This window comes from Heterocephalus glaber, unplaced genomic scaffold, assembly GCF_053883595.1.
Source record: "Heterocephalus glaber isolate CG9 unplaced genomic scaffold, H.glaber_assembly_v1.0 deba00001720, whole genome shotgun sequence".
In the NCBI taxonomy this organism is placed as follows: domain Eukaryota; kingdom Metazoa; phylum Chordata; class Mammalia; order Rodentia; family Bathyergidae; genus Heterocephalus; species Heterocephalus glaber.
Genome location: NW_028258433.1, coordinates 6307908 through 6314344, shown reverse-complemented (window position 1 = coordinate 6314344; position 6437 = coordinate 6307908).

Sequence of the window (6437 nt, the reverse complement as noted above, 5' to 3'; positions counted from 1 at the left end):
CTCCCTCCTCTTGTGGTAATTGAAAATCTCTGACCATTCCAGCTTCTAAATATCTATTTAATACATTTACTCTTTCTTGTCCTACCTGTCTGAGGCCACACCACCTTCTCTCCTCTCTGGGAGTCAAAAGTACCTTTTTCTTCAAAATCAAGATGACAAGAAAATGAAGTCATGAGAAGATTGGTCTTGAGCTTCAGTTTCTGGACTTTTGCAGTTTAGAAATAAAGATTTATTTTGCCTTTTCACATCTTCAACATGTCTCTTTTCCTATCTCATTTTCTTATTCCATTTAGCATTCATCCATTGCCAAATATTAAGGAGAAGGTAAGAAAGACTGCCCTGAGACAGGAAACAGCAGTGTATAGATTTTATAATGAGTATTGAGCTAAGTGCTGCTCTCTCTAGCCATTGGTGTTGGCTGCTTCTATAGAATAGGAAGATTAGTTCTGAATCTGCAGAGTCCCTGGAATACATAAAGGCAGTAGGCTTCTTGGCAAACATTGTACTGGTGATGAATAATAGATAAGAAATTCTGTCAAATAAGAAAGAAGCTTTCATGGCTTAAGAAGTAAACTTGGTCAGTTTGTGGTATGCATATTTTTCTAACCTCCTTTTGCAAAGTCCTAAAGAGAGCAGGTATTTTCTTGGAAAATAATTCATTAAGATTTCTAAAGGTGCTAGGACATTTTTCAAAGGGATGTTTGGGATATGCAATGTTCAATGTGCATTTAACAGTTATGGATGTATAGTGCACAAGAAGCAAGGTGGGTAACTGAAGAGAAACCAGACCATGAAGATGGAAAAGGGCTTGAGCAAGCTTGTTTCTTACTCAGCTCATTTCTGACCATGTGAGTAGATCAACATGGAAGAAATTTAGAGTTGATTGTTGTTTTTAATCATTTATGATAGTGGCAGTCAGGTCATTTGTTTTCTGTATTTTAAGCCTTGGTGGGAATTTCCTCAGCACTCCAAGTTAAGAAAGCAATTTTGGTGGTTTTATTTTTAATTGAATTTCTTAAATCTTATGAGAAGAAAACATGTCATACAGCTTTTATTGTTTGCAATGTCATTTGTACTGCTATTCTGAAAGCTTTGTCAGTGTTTCCTTTGCAAATCAATTTTTAGAAGTTTATAGCTGTGATAAAATACCCTAGGGATGGAAATGTCCCACCTAAGAGCTTTTTTGTTCACCTGCTGCATGGTATAATTAATAGAGCTAATTTTGCTTTCACCTAGCTTTTATCATCCAAAAAATATCAAACACAAATAGTTTTAGTCTTATATAAAGAAAAAATTCCTAGCAAGTGGCACTCATCTCTTTTATGGAAAAAGGAAAGTAAGTTCACGTGTGGGATGTGCATCATATGTCTATAGAAGATTCAGTCAAGACCCATGAAGTGACAGGCTTTCAAGGAACTCTTTGAATACCACCAAGTCTTTCTTTTTAGAACTATATCCACTGGATCAAAAGCCAGATCAAGAACCATGAATATTCCATGAACATGTATAATGATGCAATTTCATTTTCTCTTCTTCTTGCTCATATGAGAATAAGTTCATGAATCCAAAGCTCTCTCTGACAGCTATGGCGGGTTGTCGACTTGATTTGGTAGGAATCTATGCAGGAAATTAGTAAAGCACATTTCAGGATACAGCTAGGTAGGTCATGGAGGCATGACCTTGATGTCTGTATCTGATCTCTCACTCTTTCCTCTCTGGAACTGTTCCCCTGTTTTGTTTTCTGGCTAACGTGAACATCTTTCATGTGGGAAGGTGCTTCTTTCTCCAAATAAATTTCTGGGACCACATCTCTCAAAAATCAAAATAGTGATGTGCTCTGTGCTTACCACTTAATGAAGACTGTGTTACAACTGAATATATGAACAAATGGCATTTTCATTGTGACATTCTGGTGCAGTTCTTTCGATTGTACCAATTTTCCCTATCAATTGTGTTTATTTTTATTTGCCAAAAATAATTTTGCACAATTTTCACAGATGCCAATTGAACATTTTTTCCTTTAGAAGGCTTTCTACTGACTACTTTTTAATAACTATATTTGTGTCTTTTCAGCAACAACCAGTGCTCTAACACTCCAACAACAGACAGTTTATAATTCAGTTCGATTCTCACACTACCTACCTAGAGTTAACAGAAACTTCACAGACTATGGGCTGAGCCCTAGAAATGGTGGAAACGGGGTCCATGGGAAACTCATACTTTTTCCCAAGTGACTACAATTTGGAAGCCTTATGATTCCTTGCTCAGGTTTGATAATTCAATAGAATTTCAGGACTGAAGAAATCACTATAATTATTATTATTACTTTATTATAAAGCCCAAACAGACAATATAAAAGATGCGTAAGGCAAGAGGTGGAGCTTCCTTGCACTCTCTAGGGACATGACCCTCTTAGCCTATCAATGTGTCCACTAACCTGGAAGTCCCCCAAGAGTTGTTGTTAGGAAGGTTTTATTATGTAGGTATGGTTGATTAAATCATTGACTATTGGTGACTAAGCTCAATCTAATTGTTTCCCTCTCCCTGGAATTTAGACTGTGGGCTGAAATTCGAACCCTCTAATCTTATGGTTTGTTTTTCTAATACACAGGTCCTGTCCTGAAGCTATCTGACTCCTACTATGAGTAGTCTCATTGGGTCTGAGATTCATCTATGTTAAACAGAATTCTAAGATGGCCCCAAGATTTGTACCTCATAGTATACATTCCCTATATAATCCCTTCACCTTGAGTGTAGGTAGGATTTGTCTGAATTATGTTACAATATATTGCAAAAGGGATTTTACAGGTATCATTAAATCTCTAATCAGTTGACTGAGGAAGATCATTCTGGGTGACTATGATCTAATTAGTCAAGATAAGCAACAGCAATCAGACACTCTCTTGGTGGTCTTGAAGAAAGAATTTTCTTTGTGACCACGAGCCACATGCCAAGAAACTGAGGGCAACCACTAGGACTTTTGAGCAGCTTTGAGCTGAAACTAGCAAAAATACAGTCTTTAACCCTACACTCATGAGAAAATGAATTCTGCCAATAATCTGAAAGAATTTAGAATAGAATCCAAAGCTCCAGATAAGAAAACAACCTAGTCAACATCTTGATTTCAGCTCTGTGAATCCCAGGTCAAACAGCCCATTTACACAATGCCAGACATCCTTGGACTAAGTCCTTTCCTGTCTTTTAATACACTGTTAATATTGTATTTTGGATTCTTATATGTACTTGCATACATTAGAGTGGTGTTAAGCTGTATTTTCTGATGCTGGTACTTCAAATATATGAATAATAGGTTATATAGATATATAGGTATAGATATATAGATTTTTACTAATTTATTTCTCAATCTTATGCATTTAGAAACCCAAACACAGACTCATAGTTTAACAGGTAAACCCAGGGTTACACACTTAAATCTCTAAATAGATCAGGTAAATATCATATATAAATGAAGCCACCAATGTGTACGTGCCATGGGGAAGGAGTACGCATTGCAGAAAAGCTCATGAGCAACCTACAGACAGCGGCCTGCAGTCAGGTCCAAGCATTTACCCTGGCAGATCTATGAGCAGAGTGCTGTCATATATACCATTTATTTCATTACTATAAGTAAAAGATTTGGGGCTGGTGATATAACTCCATGAAAGCACTTTCCAAGAATGTGCAAAGCCCTGAGATCACTTCCCAGTACAATAAAAAATAAAAACGTTGACCCCCCACTTAACAAAGAAAAAATAAAAATATCAAAGAATGAAGCTCAGAGGTAAAATATTCCTGGGCTCTGTTCATTACTAGACAAAAAGAAAGAAAGAAAGAAAGCACAATTTAAAATGTAAGAAAGCCAAGGTGATACTGAAAGACAATGAGATCACTGAAAAGGACTTGTTAATCAAATTTTTATGTACAGAGATAAAAGTGAGAGTTTGAAATTCCCTCTAGATCTCATAACTAAGCCAAAAAAATCTAGACTCAATGATGAATCATTATTTTTATATCAGATAAAAATGGTAATTTTGTATAGGTTAAAAGTAAAAATTTAGGAAGTAAAAACATTGAGACATTTTTAGAAAACATAGGCAAATAAGCTAATAACTCTTAGCTGATGTAAATTCCAAGTCCTCCAAAACAAACAAAAAACAACGTGTACATACTTGGGACCTGTGTTCTGATTGTACTAGATACAGTAAATACAGGCTGAAAATTCTTAATTCAAAAATCCAAATCTGAAATGTTCCAAAATCTGACACTGTTTTGAACCCCCGCAGAATGCCACATGGAAATGTCCACAACTGCTTTGTTGTGATGAGTCATAATCAAAACACAGGTGCACTAAAAATATTGTATAAAAAAACCTTCCAGATACATGTATAAAGTTTCAATGACACATAAATTTTATGTTTATATTTAGGTTCCAATTTCAAAACATTTAATTATATATATGTACACAAATATCCCCAAATCTAAAAAATATCTAAAACCCAAAGCACTTCTGTTTTCAAGTGTTTTAAGTAAAAGATACTCAACCTGTACTATGCAAACCTTGCTTCCCTTAGGCATATTTATTTGGGGGAAAATAATAAAAGTGGGCTTCAAACAAAAGCAGTGGCAAGAAAATATAATGAAAAAATCTAAGGCTTTGACCACCCACGTCCATACCCTGATCCTCCCAAGTTTCTCCTTTTCCCTAGAAGAATGCCAGAAAATGCATATGTTCATTTGGGAACCAGTAAACTTTTCTTGCTAAAGTCTAGTGTGTTGCTTTTCCAGCCACCAGCATTAATTTGGCCCTAAGGCATAGGCAGATTTGATGGCCCATTCAGTTTTTAATCTGGAGGTTTATGGAATAGCATTTTGAGAAATGTTTCAGTAACAGTATAACCTTCTGTATTATTTCAGTATTGTTGCTCTATCTGTGTATAATGTACCTATGAATTTGCTAAAAGTCCTACTCCACTGATTTCTCAGTTTTCAGGTTCAAATAACATTTATTCTGATCCAATAGTTTCAGGGAGTATTAGTTAAACATGTCAGGCTGTAGTAACAAATATGCCCACACATGTAATGATGAAACATGATAGAAAATTTGTATCTATGTGGTAAGTCTTATTGTAACAGTGTGGTTCAGGTCAGTGAGGATTGTCTGCTTCCTTCAGGGCACCAGACTGGTAATGACTCTGCATTCTGACACCTGTCTCCCAAAGTCAACAAAAATGGGAAAAGAGTATGGAAGAACATGAGATGTTTATACCAGCCCTAGATATGAACAACATCACATCTGCTCATGTTCTGCTAGCTACAATTCAATCATTTGCTTATAACAAACTATGTGGGCAACATAGAAATGAAGTTTAGCTGAGTGCCAGGAAGAAATAGAACTCAATTTTTGTAATTAGCTGTCAGTCTCAATTGCAAAGGGGAAGAAAAATCCTCTAGACCACTTGCCACTGGGTACCTATGGGAATAAAAGTCCCTTTTTTCTATATATTTTTTTCTATTTTCCATTTTAAATATATAAATATATATATATATATATTTATTTATATATTTATATAACACTTATCCCATAGCTTAAAAAAGAAAATAGCTGGGTTTGAATATGAGCCATATATTTTACAAATGAGAGCATATGGGCATATAGAAATCCTCTGCTTTTCTCCTGCCTCCTACATGTGAGATACATATCTGCTCCATTCAAAGCACCAAAAATACAGAGGAAACCACACATGATGCCCACCTTTTAGGAGTGTGCAATTGAGTTGACAGAGAAAAGAGACTTATAATCACAGACATAACTAAACAGACATATTGTAAACTGTTAGCTATTGTCTTATAAGGAGAGAAAGAACACTCTATCACTGCGAAGATCTTGATTCACAGCACACATACATGTCTCAGATACAAAGAAGAGAAATTATTAGTGGTCTAATAATATAAATAATGTATTAATTCCATACCAGTGATTTTAGATTGAAAAATAATATGTGTAGAAAACTTGACAGTGTGTCTTTTTATTTTTCTTCTCTAAATATTTTTCTTTCTGCATATTGGACGAATAACAAATTCATAAAGTTGTATTCTATTTTTTCCTTCTGTCTTCTTTCATAAAATAATGAAATCAAAGGTGAGAATTACTATCATTAAAGAAGGGCTGGTGATGAGTGCCAGAAACATTGCTTGCGAACAGCTATTTAATCAAAGCATTAGCAAGATCCATCTGTAGTCTTAAAAGAGATTTTCTTCCAAGTTTTGCTGGATTGAAATGCAGTACGAAACTCTGCATTAAACCAGGAATTCTCCAGATTCAATAAAAGGAAATATAAAAAGATATTTTCTTCAAATGCCTCCAGCTGGCCATCTGCCCTAATCACATACAGGCCTCAAAATTGTTTTCTACTGACAATAATAGGATCTATAAAGAG